This window comes from Mobula birostris, chromosome 25 (genome assembly GCF_030028105.1).
Source record: "Mobula birostris isolate sMobBir1 chromosome 25, sMobBir1.hap1, whole genome shotgun sequence".
Classification (NCBI taxonomy): domain Eukaryota; kingdom Metazoa; phylum Chordata; class Chondrichthyes; order Myliobatiformes; family Myliobatidae; genus Mobula; species Mobula birostris.
This window is the reverse complement of record NC_092394.1, coordinates 38,941,317-38,962,638: the sequence shown is the minus strand read 5'-3', so window position 1 is coordinate 38,962,638 and position 21,322 is coordinate 38,941,317. Positions and strand designations below refer to the sequence as shown.

The window sequence follows — 21,322 nt, the reverse complement described above, 5'->3', positions numbered from 1 at the left end:
AAGAAATGGCAGTTAACAGGTCAAGTTGAAGTCAAGTTGAGGTTTGGAAGACCAAGAAAACTTTCTGAGAGAACTTCTTGTAGGATTGCTAGAAAGGCGAATCAAACCCCCGTTTGACTGCAAAAGACCTTCAGGAAGATTTAGCAGACTCTGGAGTGGTGGTGCACTGTTCTACTGTGCAGTGACACCTGCACAAATGTGACCTTCATGGAAGAGTCATCAGAAGAAAACCTTTCCAGCGTCCTCACCACAAAATTCACCATCAGAAGTTTGCAAAGGAACATCTAAACAAGCCTGATGCATTTTGGAAACAAGTCCTGTGGACTGATGAAGTTAAAATAGAACTTTTTGGCCGCAATGAGCAAAGGTATGTTTGGAGAAAAAAGGGTGCAGAATTTCATGAAGAGAACACCTCTCCAACTGTTAAGCACGGTGGTGGATCGATCATGCTTTGGGCTTGTGTTGCAGCCAGTGGCACGGGGAACATTTACTGGTAGAGGGAAGAATGAATTCAATTAAATACCAGCAAATTCTGGAAGCAAACTTCACACCATCTGTAAAAAAGCTGAAAATGAAAAGAGGATGGCTTCTACAACAGGATAATGATCCTAAACACACCTCAAAATCCACAATGGACTACCTCAAGAGGCGCAAGCTGAAGGTTTTGCCATGGCCCTCACAGTCCCCCGACCTAAACATCATCAAAAACCTGTGAATAGACCTCAAAAGAGCAGTGCATGCAAGAGGGCCCAAGAGCCTCACGGAACTAGAAGCCTTTTGCAAGGAAGAATGGGCGAAAATCCCCCAAACAAGAATTGAAAGACTCTTAGCTGGCTACAGAAAGCATTTACAAGCTGTGATACTTGCCAAAGGGGGTGTTACTAAGTACCGACCATGCAAAGTGCCCAAACTTGTGCTTCGGGCCCTTTTCCTTTTCTGTTATTTTGAAACTGTAAAAGATGGAAATGAAAAAGTAATCTTGCTTAAAATATTAAAGAAATGTGTCATCTTTAACTTTAGCCTTTTGGAAATCAGGTCATCTTTTACTTGCTTAGCTATTCACAGTAACAGAAATTTTGACCGGGGTGCCCAAACTTTTGCATACCACTGTAGTGGGAATAAACAGAGCCTTTTCTAATTGGCGGCCGGTGACTAATGGTGTTCCACGGGGACTGGGACAACCTCTTCATATGTTGTTAAGTCAGTGATTTGGATGGCAGAACCAATGGCTTTGTGGCCAAACTTGCAGACAAAGATAGTTGGAGCGCCGGTGGTGCTGAGGAAGCAGGGAGGCTGCAGAAGGACTGATTCAGATTAGAAGAGTGGTCAAAGAAATGGCAGATGGAATATAGGGTAAGGAAGTGTATGGTCATGCACTTTGGTAGAAGGAATAAAAGCTAGACTATTTTCTAAAGGGAGAGAAAATTTAAGAATGAAAGGTGCAAAGAGACTTGGGAATCCTCATGCAGGATTCCCTAAAGGTTAACTTATAGGTTGAGTTGGTGGTGAGGAAAGCGAATGCAATGTTAGCATTCATTTTGACAGGACTAAAATATAAAAACAAAGATGTAATGCTGAGGCTCACTTGGAGTATGTGAACAATTTTGAGCCCTTTATCTAAGAAAGAATGTGCTGACATTGGAGTGGGTTCAAAGGAGGTTCATGAAAATGATTCCAGGAATAAAAGGCTTATCATATCGGAAGTGTTTGATGGCTCTGGGACTGCACTCGCAGGAATTTAGAAGAATAAGGGAGGATCCTGTTGAAACCTATTAAATGTTGAAAGGCCTAGATAAAGTGGATGTGGAAAGGGTGTTTCCTATAGTGGGGGAGTTTAAGACCAGAGGGCATAACGTCAGAACAGAAGGGTGTCCATTTAGAACGGAAATGAGAAGGAATTTCTTTAGCCAGAGGGTGGTGAATCTGTGGTCTGCATTGTCACAGACAGCTGTGGAGGCCATGTTATTGAATGTACAGTATTTAAGGCGGAGGTTGGTGAGTTCTTAATTAATCAGGGGCAAAGGGTTACGGAGAGGAGGGAGGGGACAGGGGTTGAGCGGGAAATGGGTCAGCAGACTCGATAGGCCAAATGGCCTAATTCTGCTCCTATGGTTTATGATCTTATGGCCTACATTGTTTGAAGAGTTATATCCACTGGAAGAAACTGCAGAGAGTTGTGGTCGTAGCTCAAAACCTCATGAAGATCAACTTCCCCTCCATGGATTCTGGCTACACTTCTTGCTACCTCAGTAAAGCAGCCAGCATAATCAAAAAACCCTTCCCATCCCACACATTTTATCTTCTCCATCCCTCACCAAACTCCTCCCCCCCCCCCGCCAACCATTGGGCAAAAGATACAAAAGCCATTAAGCATCTATCATGAGACTCAACGACAGCTTCGATTCCACTGTTTTATGTCTATTGAATTGACCTCTTGTACAATAAGATGGCCTCTTCACATTACAATTGACTTAAGTTATCATGACCTTGCACCTTATTGTCTGTATGCATTGCACTTTCTCTGCAAGTATATTCTGCATTCTGTTATTCCTTTCTAGTCTCATACTGATGTGATAAAATGATCTGTGTGGATAGCTTGAAAGACAAAGTTTTTAACTGTACCTCAGTTCATAACAATAATAAACCAAGTTAGTAATTTATTCATCTTTACTTTTCCAAGTTCCAAAGGCTTCATGTCTTTCTCCAGATTAAAAACAGAAGAAATATTCATTAAGGACCTTGTCCATAAGAAGGTTTATAAATGGAATTATCAACATTTTTGTTGCATTGGATAAAACTTGGCATCTGTGGAAAACCAGCCAGAGGCACAAACCCAATCCCTACCTGTTCTGATACAAGTTTCCACTATTACCAAATAACCTGTCAGTGACTTATCTTATGTATTTATGTGCTATGCACTGAAGGATCCTAATTGTTTCTGACAAAACTCTGGAAAGAGCTAGACATCAATAAACTATGTTTGGCGGTTCTTTCCAAGTCACATAATGCATTACTCTACGGTTCACCATAGAGTAGCTCTTCTTCAAAGAAGCAATAATGTGATACTATAAAAGCATTCTCCTGAAAGGTTGAGAAAATATCACCTTCTACAATCTCTATTGCTCCTTCTCTTGTTCCTCCTGATGTGCTGTTCTCTTTTCTCTAGCCCATACTTTGGAAAATTGGACCATCAACCTGTGCTCCTTCAGTAACTGAGACATGAAGATCCAGTATAGAAAGAATTGCTGGCCTAAAGAAGTAAATTAATTTTTATGTGACCACTTTGATTCGGTGGTCTGCTTCATATTAAAGGACACCGTGACCAATCTAAGTGAGTATGCCACTGCCGTCACAGACTTCATCAGCAAAAGAGTAGACGGCTACATACTAAAAATGTCAATCCAAGTGTTCAGAATTGGAAACCGGTTTAATACCTCTGGCATATGTTGTGAAATTTGTTAACTTTGGAGCAGCAGTACAAAGCAATACATGATCATAGAAAGAAGGAAGAAAACTGAATCACAGTATATATATAGTTTTATATATATACTAAATAGTTAAATTAAGTGAGTAGTGCAAAAAAAAAGGAAATTAAAAAAGTAGTGAGGTAGTGTTCATGGTTTCAATATTCTTTCAGAAATTGAATGGCTTAGGGGAAGAAGCTGTTCCTGAATCACTGAGTGTGTGTCCTTGTGCTTCTTTACCTCCTTCCTGATGGCAGCATTGAAAAGAGGGCATGTCCTGGGTGGTGGAGTCCGTAATGATGGACGCCGCCTTTCTGAGGCACCACTCCTAGAAGATGTCCTGGAAACTACGGAGGCTAGTACTCAGGATGGAGCTGGCTAATTTTACAACTCTCTGCAGCTTATTTTTATCCTGTGCAGTAGCTCCCTGCCCCCCCCCCAATTACCAGACAGTGATGCAGCCAGTTAGGACGCTCTCTACAGTACATCTGTAGAAGTTTGCGAGTGTTTTTGCTGACATACCAAATTTCCTCAAACTCCTTAGGGTTACAGTTCCCCAAAAGGAAACCATAAATGAAATGAAGGATCCATTCCTTACACAGAAGCCCAGATGTGAGGTGTTCAAATCAGGTGACACTCACCTATACAGGAATTGTAGGTAAAGCCATCACAAAGCTATCAGAGATACCAAGAGTTAATATCAGACCAAACTAGAATCACGGAATGGACATCAGTAATAGCAAGGCTTGCATGCTACATGGCAGCATAAAACAAAGTCAGGCAGTAATGCAACCCTCCCTGATGATCTCATGCATTCTATGCAAGTTTTGAATAGGATGTCAAAGAAACAACACCACTCTCCCTGACATCCTCCGATGCACCTGTATGGTCAGTCATCATCACAGATGTCAGAACAGCTTCCTGAGCATACACTTAAGGACAGTAACTAGACTGTATGGAATCTCCAGCCATGTCCTCAGATCCCCTGCTGAACAGCTAGTGGGAGTATTCACAGACACCTTTAACCTTTCCCTACTTCAGTCTGATGTTTCTACATGCTTAATGAAGACTATTATCAGCCCTGTAACAAAGAGAAATAAGGTAAAGTGTCTTCATGGCTATTGCCTTTTGGCTCTGATATCCACCATCATGAAGAGCTTCAAGAGGCTGGTCATGGCACATATCAACTCCAGCACCCCCAGACAACCTGGACACACTGAAATTTGCCTACTGCTGAAACAGGTCTATGGCAGATCTCTGGAGCATTTGGATAGCAAGAACACCCAGAAAAGACTCTTAGTCACTGACTAAATGCCATCTTTAACACCATAATTCCAAGCAAACTCATGTATACACTATAGCTAAGAAAATACTCCAGTGCCTTGACTTCCTCAGAAAGCTAAGGAAATTTGGCATGTCCTTGATGACAATTTTACAGATGCACCATAGAAAGCATCTTATCCATATGCATCAGAGCTTGATATGGCAACTGTTCTGCATAACACTGCAAGAAATTGAAGGATGTTGTGAACTCAGATGATATATCTCACAAACCAACCTCCCCTCCATTGACTCTGTCTACACTTCCCAATGTCTTGGGAAAGCAGTGAATATAATCAAAGACTTGTCCCACCCTGGTCATTCTTCTCACCTACACTGGATAGATGACACAAAAACTTGAGACACATACCACCAGGCTGAAGGACAGCTTCTATCTTGTTGGACTCTAGCATGGACATCTTGGGACAATAAAGAACTCCTGATCTCACAATCTACGTCGTAGCCATTCCACCTCATTTGACTACCTGAAATGCACTCTCTTTGTAACTGTAATACTATATTCTGCATTCAGTTGTTGTTTTCCTTTTGTATCACCTCTGTGTATTTATGTTTGGAATGACCTGTCTGGATGGCATGCAAAGCTTTCACTGTATCTCAGTACTTGACAATAATAAACCAATGACCAATTTTCTACACAAACCTTTATGCACTTGTTAAGCCACCAAAAAAAATTGCTGCCAGCTTCTCTGCATGACAATGTTTTGATTATTTTTAATAATCTTGCCAAATTCAAATCTAGTTATCCTTTATCATAAAATTCTTCTTCATGCTCTCTTAACTTTCTTGAGTATATTACTTCTGATATATTAGAACAGACTGATTATATACTGATGTTATATATATATTAGAGCAGATATATATGTTACATGAGGTACATTAAAGCTCCATGCTCTTGTATAATGAAGAATTACAGCTTGCTATCCAAAACTGCTCTCTTTGGATCTTTTTAAGTTTTACTGGTATGCTTTGCGCAAGTGAAGCTTGTAAAGAACATTGCAAAGTTCAACATATCTGGTATGGATTTGAGATGATTTACACTTTTAAATTCTGTTCATACACAGCCAAATGTTTCCAATGAGACCCATTCTCAGGCTGGAAAGGATTGAGTTCGATTGAAACCAAATGTCCAATGTGTTTAGAAACAGCTTGCGCTGGTTGATTAGAGTCACGTGGACTTCAGTAATAATGACAGCAAAGGAAAACTGTTCAACACCATTCAGTTTCAATGACTATGTTTTAAATAAAGAGCTTGAACTATTTTAGCTCTTTAATTCATGGTCCTCAAACAGCGTCAACTTAGAAACTGTATGTGTGCTAAAAATCAAAATCTTGTTGCATTGTTTTATCTTAATTATATAAGAGAGTGAAAGCAAAAATATGAAAAAAACAAATGCCAGATAAATGCGAAATGATTGAATTTAGTCTATGTGTCCCTTAAGCCCTGTATTTCTGTGGACATTTTCAAACCAGCAGCATGATGGTCAACTTTTTTTAGTTTCCAATCAATTGTATTGCACCAAGACACCACACCCAACATTTAATGTCATTTTAAAAAGGGAAACATGGCCATTGATCAACTTCAAAGCATTATCAAGACTCCCAGTTCATTATATGGCAGAATCTTTGTATGACAGTACTTAAGTTTCAGGAAGTGATTTTAAGACCAAAATAGACAATTAGGTTCTACATTGAGCAGAAGTATTATTATCAGAAAATACTAGAAATGCTAAATGATTCTTTCCAAAATATTTCACAAATGGGATAAGTTTCAGGTCAAGTTACCTAGTTCAGATTTTGGGCCTATTAATAGATGCCTGAAGATTTTCCAGGAATTGCCTAAAACTGCCTGTTTCCACCTTGTTAGAATCATAGAGCATTATAGCACAGAAACAGGCTCTTTGGCCCATCTAGTCCGTGCCAAACTGTTATCCTGCCTTGTCCCATTGACCAGCACCTATACTATAGTCCTCCATGCCCCTTCCACCCATATACTTATTCAAATTTATCTAAAGTTCTTGTTTTCTTATATAATAGGGATGCTTGATAATTATGGGCAACTAGAAAAATTGTTAATCAAGAAACCTAGCTTTCTTTCATTTGGTTGGTGCCAGGTCTTATCCAATCATTTACACAGGGTTTCCTCTAATGCCCTAGCAATAACAGTATTCATTTATTACAGGAGTTAAAAGATTCCATCTTGAAAAGTTACTTGTTTAGTTATTTTTCTTTGGGTCATTGCAGAAATTTGGCAAGGCAGTTCCAGGTATGCATCAGGTAAGGAGCAGGCATGATGATATCATTCCCCGTTCAATGCTCCTTTTGAAAGTTTGCAGTGAATCTGGGAACATGCTTCCTAAGAATTATTGAAATTTTGTACTGTTGGGACAACAGAGTTCTATTAATGCTGTTCAGGATTAGGACAGCTGCCAAGTAAGTTAATTATTTGACTTCATCTTTGAAATGCACCCTCTACAACACTACACTAAATCTCTTTTTACCAATTGATTTCCAGGCCAATCCATGACATCATATGCCCAAGTCTTAATCCTGACCTAGCAATGACTCTCCTTCCTCCTAATCATCCCTCTCTCCTCCAATATTGTCCATTTCACTGAGTCCAATCCCAATCACAATCCCCTCACAACATCCATTCTGTAAGTCATTGTTACATTGAAACAAACTCCAATTCGGTTCAGCTTTCTGATTTCCTCTCCTGAAGGAGTAACTATTGCTGGGGCATGGTGTTAGTACATCCTTCAAGTGTTTGTTTTTCACATATGAATCTGCAGAGTGTTTGTTGGCAGATTGTGCTACTATAGGGGTCATTAGCAGCTCAACCCCACTCATCACAAATGACAATAACAAGGATTTATAAAGCACCTCTAATACATCAAGGTATCTAACAAAAGCATCATCAGTAAAAAACACATCACAAAATGTCAGGACAAATATGGAAAAGTATGATCAAAATGAAGCACCTTAAAAGAGGTCAGAGAAGTCCCATGTGATCCAAAGAGAATTCCAAAATCATGGTATACAAAATGTAGCCAGTGGAGAATTCAAAACAAATGGATGTACAGAAAGTTGCAAGAACTTAAAGATTCCAAAGACCTGTGGAGTTGGAGCAGTTATAGGATCTCGGAAATGGTGTTTTGAAAGTGAAGATGTACAGTCCAGTGCTTAGTGGAAGCAGCTCACTATTCTTGCTTTAATAGCATGTCTCAATCTTGAAATTTCTAAAATCTGGAAGCTAAGAGGAATATCAGAACTTTTGTCTAACTTGCCAGTTATTGGATCTGTACCTGCATTATGAGTACTTTTGCAAACTCAGCTACTCTGTGTTATTCCCAAGTTCACACGGTGGCCTAAAAGTAAACACCACATTACGTCTCTTCTATCTACACCAGAGTTCACTTGATCAGTCCTTGTGCATTGCTGATGAAGTCATTCTGAAAGGCACACTCTGCAAATAAAACCTGCAGATTCCTGTTCATTACAATGTTGCACATCACATGGAGGCAGTAACATGCCTTATGAGATAGGAAGAACCTGACTTTGGGATTTTAATTTTGTTTTACATACTATGCTACCCTTATATATAATCCACATATTTTCACTGGTAAGCATGATTCAATTAAAGCTCACTTAATTTCTCTGGGACTAAAATATGAGTCCCAAATGGATCAGAAAAGTTTTACTGCTGTTCTTTCTTAATTTTTATTGAACTTTCCTTGGCAAGATGTGTAAACATACCAATTTGAGTGAGATTTCCCGTTCTGCCATGTGACCTCGAAGGTGGCCATTCAGCCCATTTGGGTTCTCAGAGGATTCTTCTATGTCCTGTTCCATGATTTATGTCCCTGTAATCTAATCCATGCATTGCATCAGATAATCCAACAGATTTTACTTGTGGTCTTTAAAGAATTTGAAAGGAACTATCAAATCTAGGTTTTGTCATTTCAATTTTTTCTTTGAATGACCGCCACCAGCATGAAAACTTACTGATATACATTGCTGATGTGCAAGGCTCTGTGAAAGTTGTTTGCATCCTTTGCATTATCAACTTTAACCAATAGAAAAATTAAAATATTAAACTTAAAAGCAAATCACTCACTACCACTTCCCTCCTTCTTCCCCACCACAGTCACAAAGTAAACCATTTATTCCTGGAGTCTTGCTCAACCTGCACCTCCTGACACTCAACAACACTGGTACATCAAGATATCTCAACAAAGTCTGGATCATTGAAGCTGTTCGCCAATATAAAGTATAGCAAAGAGCAACTGTACCAGCAAGCGAATGGTGAATAAGTAATTAAAGGGTCACCCGTTTGATAATCTTATCTGAATAAAGTTATAAAAATAAAGTTTAGCACCACAGCCAAACCATTAGAAGAACATCACATTATAGTTCATTTACAAATAACATGCTAACCTGATTTAGGCCACGGCATCTTGAAAACAAAATCTTTTCCTTCAGCATCAAGAATAAACTGCTTCCACTTGTTATATGGGTTTCAAGGGTCGCTTGATAGATTAGTAGATTCCAACATGGTTGAGGTAGGAAGTGGTTGATGAGGCTGGGGACTGGATTGTTTGAAATGGCTTTGTGTGTTTTCTTCATAGGAGACACTAAAATTAAAAGAAAGTCACTCACAGTTGTGTATTTAATATTTCAGTAATATTGTAAATATATTGTTTGATTAAGCATTCTTTGTTGTTCACATAATTGAGTGAGGCCTCCATCGGTCAGGGTCAACCATGGATGTTGCCTCCTAGCTGTCTAGATACACAAGCCTGGGCAGTACGAAATGGAGAGCAAGCTGTTGCCCATGTAGCAAGCTCCCCCTCTCCATTCATCTGATGAACCCAAAGGAGCAGCAGAGACCGATACAGTTTGGTACCAGCAGCATCGCAGGAGTTACCAGTCAGTGCTGAATTCAACATAGGACTGCCTTAGGGACTCCAGCTCTATTCCCTTGGGTTTTACTCCCGAAGCCTTTCCCATGAATGGGTTGAGTCACAAGATTGCAGAGGTTTGAGATAAGAATTTTCCTTCTCCTAGTAAAACTGCCAATCATGGCTAATGAGCCCCATCTGCCCAGATTTTTACATAATTAGTGTTGTATATTTAATATATTTTCAATATTACTCAAATATTACAGAAATGGTAAGCACACAACATACACTACCACCATTGGCACCCCATTTCCCTCCTTTTCCTCCACCTCAATACCTCATAGCCATAAATAAGCCATTTATCCTGGAATCTTGCTCAACCTGACACTTCCTGTCACTCAACAGCACTGGCACATCAAGATATCGAAGTTACTCAGTGTATTCCCAATGCTCCTCCATTTTGAACAGTCATATGCTGGGGATTCCCAGGAGTCAGGTATACTTTGAGAAGGTCATTGCAGTATTTCTCCTGTTCTTCTGTAAATGCCTTACTGTAATGGAACTGGATGAAATGGTTGGTTAAGTCTCATGCATGCATGGGGCTTTAAAAGGCATTGGACAGATGGCGCATGGAGAATTGTACACAGTTTTTGGCCCCTTATTCAAGAAAGGATGTGCTGGAGAGGGTCTAGAGAAGGTTTGCAAGAATGATCCCAGGGATGAAAGGATTAACTTAGGAGGAGCATTTGATGTCTCTAGGCCTGTATTCACTGGAGTTTAGAAGAAAGAGAAGGAATCTCTTCGAAACCTAACAAATATTGAAAGACATAGATACAGTGTACCTGGAAAGAATGTTTCCAATAATGAGAAAATCTTGCACTAAAGGACATAACCTCAGAGAAGAAGGACATCCTTTTAGAACAAAAATGAGGGGGAATATCTTTGGCCAGAGAAGGTGAGTCTGTGGAATTCATTGCCACAGACAGCTGTGGAGGCCAAGTCGTTGGAAATATTTAAAATGGAAGTTGATAGGTTCTTACTTAGTAAGGGCATCAAAGGGTACAAGGAGAAGGCAGGAGAGTGAAATAGAGAGGGACTCATTGGGCTGAATGGCCTTATACTGCTCCCGTCTTTTATGGTCTTATGCAGATAAAGTGACTTGCCCATTGGAGCTGCATATGTATGATCAGAGCATTGATACTGGAGACTGCAGCCTGGCAGAATTTTTTGAAGGCAGTATTTGTATTTCTTCAGTGCTTGAAGGAAATTGCAGTAAAAAAAACTATGTCTCCACATCATGCAGAAGGTGGGGATTATGCTGAATGGTAGAATATGAATTTGGTGTCACATTTCAACGGAATAAAGGCTGTGCTGACATTCAGGAGACAGTGGTCAATTATATCAATAATACCTGCCTTCGCCGAGTGTTGACTCTGCATTATGGATTACTTTCCTGCCAGGTTCATAGAATAGATGTCTTCTAGAAGTTTAATTTAAGAACCAGGGAATTGCACACTTCTGTATAGTAAAACATCGGCTCAATGTGCATCCATCTGATCACTGCCTGCATGTTGTGCAGCAGAATGCATGAATGAGGCTGGGATGTTCTTGGTTCTGCAGATATAATAATGATGATCAAACAAGTTTTCATTCATCCTGTGCGTTTGCTTCACTCCAGTGAGAAACTTGCTGAATATGAACAGTGCTGCTTCAAGAAGGAAGGTTGAAAAGACGGTTGGTATGACGACACATCTGTGCTTGATCCCTTCCCACCAAAGCAATGCTTGTGGTGGAGTGCTGGATTCATGATTCAAGATTCAAGACTTTTTATGGTCATCCTTCAAAACACAAGTGTAAAGGAGAAAAAAATTGTTGTTACTCTGTATCTGATGAAGCATTAAAAAAAAACCCCCCAAAAAAAAACACCATACGTATAAGTTGCATTGTAAAAATAAAAGCATTGGTTCGGATCAAACTTTACATGTTATTGTAGGACAAATTTCTGAGGACAATGAAATTTTCAAAGGTTCTCCATATTTTCCACAGTTTTCTGGAATACTGCCATTTACCACAAGCAAAAAACATCATCTTTGTTACTCAGGTTAAGATTCCACTATTATGGTCTGATTAGGGATAGTCAACATGGCTTGGGAAGGGGCAGGTCATGCTTCATTAGCCTGACTAAATTCTTTGAGGATGTGACAAAACATATTGATGAAGGCTGAGCAGTAGATGTGGTGTTTATGGAATTTGGCAACTTAGTTCTCCATGCTAGGCTCATTCAGAAAGTCAGGAAGCATGGGATCCAGGGAAACTTGGCTGTGTCAATTCAGAATTGGCTTGCTCACTGAAGGCAGAGAGTGGTGGTAGCTGGAGTGTATTCTGCCTGGAGGTTAGTGACCAGTGGCAATCCACAGGGATCTGTTCTGGGACGGTTTTTCTTTACTTGGATGACAAAGTGTAAGGATGAGTTACTAAGCTTGCAGATCACATGAAGGTTGGCGGTGCTGTGAATAGCGTAGAAGCTAATAATGAATTAGCTCTTCTCAGGCTTCCAGCTGGGTACAGGTATCGATTATAACTGATGTTTCAATGACAATAGAACATAGAATAGTACAGCACAGTACAGGCCCTTCAGCCCACAATGTTGTGCCGACCCTCAAAAACCTGCCTCTCGTATAAGCCCCCACCTTAAATTCCTCCATATACCTGACTAGTAGTCTCTTAAACTTCACTAGTGTATCTGCCTCCACCACTGACTCAGGCAGTGCATTCCATGCACCAACCACTCTGAGTAAAAAACCTTCCTCTAATATCCCCCTTGAACTTCCCACCCCTTACCTTAAAGTCATGTCCTCTTGTATTGAGCAGTGGTGCCCTGGGGAAGAGGCGCTGGCTATCCACTCTATCTATTCCTCTTATTATCTTGTACACCTCTATCATGTCTCCTCTCATCCTCCTTCTCTCCAAAGAGTAAAGCCCTGGCTCCCTTTCTTTATAAATCTTTTTATTAAATAAGTATACAAAAGGTAAACCATGTAAGCACTAATACACTGTTAGAAATTACAGGAGATATTAATACCGAAAAAAATTGATACAAACAATGCAATTTAAACATGAAATAATAAGGTAAAATAATAGTATACTAATTTTATATATATATATCAATAGAGAAAAGGAAAAAAAACCCCAAAAAAAACCCACCGTGCAACTAAACTAAAAGCAAAGCAAAGCAATGGGCTAACTTGGAAACAGGTAGAGCTAAAAAACTTAAAATCACGTCCTCACACCCGACCTCCATTAAAAACCGTTAAAATAAGCAAGAAGGGAATATAAATATAAAACAAAAGAGAAAAAAAATTACATTAAATGAAAATATTGAATAAAAGATCTCCAGGTCTCTTCAAACTTAAATGAAGAATCATAAAGATTACTTCTAATTTTCTCCAAATTTAAGCATAATATCGTCTGGGAGAACCAAAAAAAGGTAGTTGGAGCATTAGGCTCTTTCCAATGTTGTAAGATACATCTTTTCGCCATTAAAGTAAGAAATGCAATCATTCTACGGGCTGAAGGGGAAAGATTACTGGAAAGTTTAGGTAATCCAAAGATAGCAGTAATAGGATGAGGAGAGATATCTATATTCAATACCTTTGAGATAATATTAAAAATGTCTCTCCAAAAAGTTTCCAGAGTAGGACAAGACCAAAACATATGAGTTAAGGAAGCTATCTGCCCCGGACATCTATCACAAAAAGGATTAATATGAGAATAAAAACGAGCTAATTTATCTTTGGACATATGTGCTCTATGAACAACTTTAAGTTGAATTAGGGAATGTTTAGCACAGATAAAGGAAGTATTGACTAATTGTAAAATCTGCCCCCAGTCATCCACGGAAATAATAGAACCCAATTCTTGTTCCTAATCTGACCTAATCTTATCAAATAGAGCTTTCTTAAGTTTCATAATAATATTATAAATAATACCCATTGCACCTTTCTGACATGGATTAAGATTAATTATAGTATCTAAAATATATGTAGGAGGAAGCATTGGAAAGGAAGAAAATATAGTACTTAGGAAATTTCTAACTTGAAGATATCTAAAAAAATGTATTCTTGGTAAATTATATTTATTAGATAATTGTTCAAAAGACATAAGGGAACCATCTAAAAATAAATCCAAAAACCGTGAAATACCCTTAGTCTTCCAAATTTGAAACGCACGATCCGTGAAAGGGGGAGGAAAAAATATGTTACCTAAAATAGGGATCGCTAGCCCAAATTGGTTAAGATCGAAAAATTTTCTGAATTGAAACCAAATACGTAAGGTATATTTAACTATTGGGTTAGAAACCAGTTTGAGACGTTTCAAATCGAAAGGAAGAGAGGAACCTAAAATAGAGCCAAGTGCATAGCCCTGAGCAGATTGTAATTCCAATACTATCCATTTAGGGATGGATAGTGTAACTTGGTCAGGTAACCAAAATTTCATATGTCGAATATTAATTGCCCAATAATAGAATCTAAAGTTAGGTAATGCTAACCCTCCATCTCTCTTAGCTTTCTGTAAATGTATTTTACCCAGTCTCGGGTTTTTATTTTGCCAAATAAATGAAGAAATTTTAGAGTCAACTTTATCAAAAAAAGATTTTGGAACAAAAATCGGTAATGCCTGAAATATATATAAAAATTTTGGCAGAATAAACATCTTAACTGCATTAATACGACCAAAGTTAAATATAATGGAAACCATTTAGATGAAAGTTGAGTAATATGATCAATTAAGGGTAAAAAATTAGTCTTAAATAAATCTCTGTGTTTATAAGTAATTTTAATCCCAAGATATGAGAAATAATTATTAATCAATTTAAACAGAAAGTTATGATACAAGGGAAGTTGTTTATTAATCGGAAAAAGTTCACTCTTACTAAGATTTAATTTATAACCTGAAAAAAGACTGAATTGTGCTAATAAATCTAAAGCAGCAGGGATAGATTTTTGAGGATTAGAAATATGTAAAAGTAAGTCATCAGCATAGAGTGATATTTTATGGGACTTTAAGCCCCGAGTTATCCCAATAATATTTGGAGATTCTCAAATGGCAATTGCAAGAGGTTCTAATGCAATATCGAATAATAAAGGACTAAGAGGACAACCTTGTCGAGTACCTCGAAAGAGAGGAAAAAAAGGTGAGCTTAAAGAGTTAGTACGGACCGAGGCCATAGGAGAATGATATAACAGTTTGATCCAAGATATAAATTTCAAGCTAAAATTAAACATTTCAAGTACCTTAAATAAGTAAGGCCATTCTACTCTATCAAAGGCTTTTTCAGCATCTAAAGAGATAACACACTCAGGAACATTTTGTGAGGGGGTATAAACAATATTTAACAGTGTGCGAATGTTATAGAAAGAGTAAAGCTCCCTTAATCTCTGATCATAATGAATACTCTGTAAACCAGGCAGCATTCTGATATACCTCCTCTGTACCCTTTCCAATGCTTCCACATCCTTCCTATAGTGAGGTGACCAGAACTGGACACAGTACTCCAAGTGTGGCCTAACCAGAGTTTTATAGAGCTGCATCATTACATCACAACTCTTAAACTCTATCCATCGACTTATGAAAGCTAACACCCCATAAGCTTTCTTAACTACCCTATCCACCTGCAAGGCAGCTTTCAGCGATCTGTGGACATGTACCCCGAGATCCCTCTGCTCCTCCACACTACCAAGTATCCTGCCATTTTCCTTGTACTCTGCCTTGGAGCTTGTCCTTCCAAAGTGTACCACCTCACACTTCTCCGGGTTGAACTCCATCTACCATTTCTCAGCCCACTCCTGCATCTTATCAATGTCTCTCTGCAATCTTTGACAATCCTCTACACTATCTACAACACCACCAAACTTTGTTTCATCTGCAAACTTGCCAACTCACCCTTCTACCCCCACATCCAGGTCATTAATAAAAATCATGAGAAGTAGAGGTCCCAGAACAGATCCTTGTGGGACACCACTAGTCACAATCCTCCAATCTGAATGTACTCCCTCCACCACCACCCTCTGCCTTCTGCAAGCAAGCCAATTCTGAATCCACCTGGCCAAACTTCCCTGGATCCCATGCCTTCTGACTTTCTGAATAAGCCTACCATGTGGAACCTTGTCAAATGTCTTACTAAAATCCATATAGATCACATCCACTGCACTACCCTCATCTATATGCCTGGTCACCTCCTCAAAGAACTCTATCAGGCTTGTTAGACACGATCTGCCCTTCACAAAGCCATGCTGACTGTCCCTGATCAGACCATGATTCTCTAAATGCCCAGAGGTCCTATCTCTAAGAATCTTTTCCAACAGCTTTCCCACCACAGACGTAAGGCTCACTGGTCTATAACTACCCGGACTATCCCTAATACCTTTTTTGAACAAGGGGGCAACATTCACCTCCCTCCAATCCTCCAGTACCATTCCTCTGGACAACGAGGACATAAAGATCCTAGCCAGAGGCTCAGCAATCTCTTTCCTCGCCTCGTGGAGCAGCCTGGGGAATATTCCATCAGGCCCCGGGGACTTGTCCGTCCTAATGTATTTTAACAACTCCAACACCTCCTCTCCATTCATATCAACATGCTCCAGAACATCAGCCTCACTCATATTGTTCTCACCATCATCAAGTTCCCTCTCATTGGTGAATACCGAAGAGAAGTATTCATTGAGGACCTCGCTCACTTCCACAGCCTCCAGGATGCCTTGAGGTTTTCCTTTACCCTACTCACCAAGGCCTTCTCATGTCCCCTTCTTGCTCTTCTCAGCCCCTTCTTAAGCTCCTTTCTTGCTTCCTTATACTCCTCAATAGACCCATCTGATCCTTGCTTCCTAAACCTCATGTATGCTGCCTTGTTCCACCTGACTAGATTCTCCACCTCACTTGTCACTCATGGTTCCTTCACCCTACCATCTTCCTCACCGGGACCAATTTATCCCTAACATCCTGCAAGAGATCTCTAAACATTGACCACATGTCCATAGCACAGTTCCCTGCAAAAACATCATCCCAATTCACACTCGCAAGTTCTAGCCTTATAGCCGCATAATTTGCCCTTCCCCAATTAAAAATTTTCCTGTCCTCTCTGATTCTATCCTTTTCCATGATAATGCTAAAGGCCAGGGAGCGGTGGTCACTGTCCCCCAGATGCTCACCCACTGAGAGATCTGTGACCTGACCTGGTTCATTACCAAGTATTAGATCTAGTATGGCATTCCCCCAGTCGGCCTGTCCACATACTGTGACAGGAATCCATCCTGGACACACTTAACAAACCCTGCCTCATCTAAACCCTTGGAACTAATCAGGTGCCAATCAATATTAGGGAAGTTAAACTCACCCATGATAACAATCCTGTTATTTTTTCACCTTTCCAAAATCTGCCTCCCAATCTGCTCCTCTGTATCTCTGCTGCTAACAGGGGGCCTATAGAATACCCCCAGTAGAGTAACTGCTCCCTTCCTGTTCCTGACTTCCACCCATACTGACTCAAAAGAGGATCCTGCTACATTACCCACCCTTTCTGTAGCTGTAATAGTATCCCTGACCAGTAATGCCACCCCTCCTCCCCTTTTTCCGCCCTCTCTATCCCTTTTAAAGCACTGAAATCCAGGAATATTGAGAATCCATTCCTGCCCTGGTGCCAGCCAAGTCTCTGTAATGGCCACTACAACTAATTCCATGTATGTATCTAAGCCCTCAGTTCATCACCTTTGTTCCTGATGCTTCTTGCATTGAGGTACACACGTCAGCCCTTCTACCTTACTGTCTTTACACTGTTTATTCTGCTTCTCTTTCCTCAAAGCCTCTCTGTATGTTAGATCTGGCTTTACTCCATGCACTTCTTTCACTGATCTATCGCTCTGGGTCCCATCCCCCTTGCAAATTAGTTTAAACCCTCCCTAACCATGCTAGCAAACCTACCTGCAAGGATATTGCTCCCCGTCGAGTTCAGGTACAACCCATCCAATCTGTACAGGTCCCACCTTCCCCAGAAGAGATCCCAATGATCCAAAAATCTAAAAACCTGCCCTTTGCACCAACACTCCTCAGCCACACATTCAACTGCCATCTCCTCCAATTCTTAGCATCACTGTGACGTAGCACTGGCAGCAATCCTGAGAACGCCACCCTTGAGGTCCTGTTCTTCAGCTTTCTGCCTAGTTCCCAAAACTCACAATTCAGGACCTCATCCCTCTTCCTGCCTATGTCGTTGGTCCCTACATGTATCACGACTTCTGGTTGCTTTCCATCTCATACCAGGATGTCGTGCACCCGGTCAGAGACATCCCGGACCCTGTCACCCAGGAGGCAATAAACGTTGCCATATTCAATTGGGACATACCTGGGCATGTCTAGTCCAATAGTACTTATGCCCCCATAGTCTGTCCCTCCTGATTAGTTAGTCTTCATCCAATCAGGTTTCTGCTCTCCCACCTTGTTTACATATGAAGCTAGTCATTTGTTACAAAGGGACATTGATAGGATTCAGAACTGGACTGAGAAATGTAGGTGGAGTTCAATTTGGAAAACTGTGAAGTGATTGACTCTGGAAGGTCGAACTTGAAGGCAAAGTATAGAGTTAATGGCAGGATTCTTAACAGTGTGGAGGAACAGAGGATCTTGGGGCTCATATTTATAGGCCCATCAAGATTGCAATGCAAGTTGGTAGGGTTGTTAAGAAAGTGTATGGTGTGTTGATTTTAATTAATTGGGGAAAGAGTTCAATTGTCACGAAGTAATGTTGCAGCTCTATAAAACTCCGGTTATACTTCCTTGGAGTATTGTGTTCAGTTCTGGTGGCATCACTATAAGGAGGATGTGGAAGCTTTAGACAGGGTGGAAAGGAGATTGGCCAGATTGTTGCCTGGTTTAGAGAACACGTCTTATGAGGATATGTTGAGGAAACTAGGGCTTTTCTCTTTGGACAGAAGGAGGATGAGTAGTGACTTGGTAGAGGAGTGCAAGATTCTAAGAGGCAGAGAACAAGAGGATAGCCAGAGACATTTTCCAGGACAGAAATGGCTAGTACAATGGGGCATACTTTAAGCAGTTTAGAGGAAACTATAGTGAGGATGTCAGAGGTGTTTTTTTTACACAGAGAGTCACAGGTGCGTGGAACACACTGCCAGGGGTGAGGGTAGAGGCAAATACTTTAGGGACATTTAAGAGACTCAGATAGGCACATGGATGAAAAAATGGAGGGCTATGTGGGAGTGAAGGGTTAGATTGTTCTTGGTATAGGTTAAATAGTTGCCTCAACATCATGGGCCAAATGGCCTATACTATGCTGTACTGTTCTATGCCATATGTATTATATCTTCAAAGGAATTAATCAGGCAATGAATACAGCCTTACCAACATGACCCACATCCTATAATAGATGGATTGTCTTCTGGTTGATTTTTTTCCTTCCCTAAGTAAAATCGGTTTACTTAGGGACCTTGGATTGAATTAGAATACATTTTAATTGAAATGGCATACTGCATATAAGTGACAGGGTGGAGGCAACAAGTCCAAAACAACATTTTTCTGTTTTTCTGTTTTACTTCTAGTAGAAGTCCAAGAGAAGTCTTATTGCCAAAGGATTTTTCATCATTATATTAATACTTTCCATGTATAAATGGAGCTTACATTTCCACTGTGAAATTCTGCTTCAATTTCTTGTATTATTTCTGGCTCTGATGTGACTTGTACCAAAATTTGATCTGTGCATAAATAGAGACCAAATATTAACAAGACCAAAGGAATTGTTTCTAAATAAAAGATTGATTAGACAATGCCTGGAACATAATTTAAATTAAGCAGCAATGCTAAATGATTTTTCAAGCCCTTCAACTAATAACAGTGTGTTTCATGTTCATTGCAAAGTTTACAATATGGTGATCTTTTAAACAGTACCTTTATACCACATGCACCAAGCAAGGAGACAATAAAACTTAACAAAATAAGGCCTTTTATTAAAGTGGCTCACAAGTGTAATACTATGTTTTGCTTTGGACGGAAGGAATGAATTCTATACTGATCTCAAAATGATTCCTAAAATTATTCCCAGCTCTTATCGTAGAAAGTAGCAAATGTGAGCATAAATGTTACGAAATATTTGGTACAGTAGCAGATTTAGAGGGACCTTGACAAATATTGCTACTTGGACCAGCACAGCACAAATTCCATTCCCTGGAATGTATTTGGTAATCGAAGGAAATCGTCAGAAATATTAGAGGGATTCCCTTTCAACTGAAAATGGCTTGGTGATGTTTTGAGAGTCCACCAAAGAAGAATTTCTGATTTTGATGGAAATCTGCAGAAGCTACCATCCAGCTGACTGAGAAGATATGACAAATTATCTGTCCAATAGTTATCCTTTAAAAAAAAATAAATCTAATGACCACTGGATAATCTGAAAATACGCAAAAGCTACCTGTCCACAATGAGTGTTGTGTTGAACCTGTACTGAAATGTGGCTTGCATATACAGTAATTGTTAATGAGTCACTATACACAATGAAATTATTTGAAATGAAGGATGTAGTCATGCGTTTAATAGAAAGTTAATGTTTATGTACTCCATTAGAAAAACATTTGAGAAGGCACTTGAATTTAATGACACCAAATTTCTGTAACATGTAGACAAGCTAGTAACCAGAGGCTAAAGAAGGGATGTGAAGACATTAAGGTAAGAGAATGTTAATTTAAGAGGATCATCCTGGATTATCAATCGCAATTGAGTGTGATCTAGTGATATCTGAAAATGGATATAACCATCCATGACTTCAAAATATTACTTCTTAAAAAAATCCTCTTAGAATCTCACTAGTTTAGAAAGATGGGAATCAATGTATAAATCTTCATAAGACGTAGTTACTTTCAACAGGCTAGAACAAGTCAACCAACCCTTGGAGCCTCCACAAAAAAGATCAACAAATGATTTAACTAAAGTTACTCAACAACCTTAAAGTGAAATCATTCTAAGTACCAAGGTCTGCATCTGTCTCAAACTATGCAGCGTTGCTAATTGAATCCTGGATTGAAGCAGATTATAGAAATCCTGACAAGGTAAACTCATTATCATTAGAACTGGACTACCTGCCAGCAGCAAAATTTGGGTATAGGTGTTGCATATTAATTTAAAGCTAAAGATACTGGTATATCACTGCAAGTCTCTGCTCAGCAAGCAGTTTCTCAAGTATGGCAGAACAAACTTGAAGGTGCTTTAGCAAGGACAAGAGGTCAAAGGATAAATCTCTAAAAGGGACGCGGAGATGGAGTTCACAAGACAAAGTAGCAAAGAATGTAATGAAGAGAAGCAGTGCCGTGATAAGAATACAATATGGAGAATTCCGCACATCTGAATGGAGGTTGGGATTGCATTAAGTGTGCAGGCTTCTTCAAAGGGATCTAAATAAAGAAGGATTAAATAAATCGCAGAGTTGAGAACAATTATTTTCCATTCCAACTTTGAGGTTATGAGGAGGCTAATACTGCCAATGTTAGGAAGGAAGGAAAGAAAGGAAGTAACAAAGAATTCTGTACAGGTGGGTAAACATAATCACATCAAGATCTTATA

At 39.5% G+C, this 21,322-nt stretch overlaps 1 long non-coding RNA gene across 1 annotated transcript in view; it reads left to right on the top strand.

Annotated features, from left to right (window-relative positions):
• LOC140187680 (uncharacterized) overlaps window positions 1-11,559 on the top strand; it is a 109,002-nt gene extending 97,443 nt beyond the window's left edge. Inside the window, exons 4-5 of the long non-coding RNA XR_011883135.1 lie at window positions 3,167-3,331; window positions 11,382-11,559. This is a non-coding gene — a long non-coding RNA (uncharacterized lncRNA). The remainder of the gene's footprint in view (window positions 1-3,166; window positions 3,332-11,381) is intronic.
• Window positions 11,560-21,322: the final 9,763 nt, after the last annotated feature.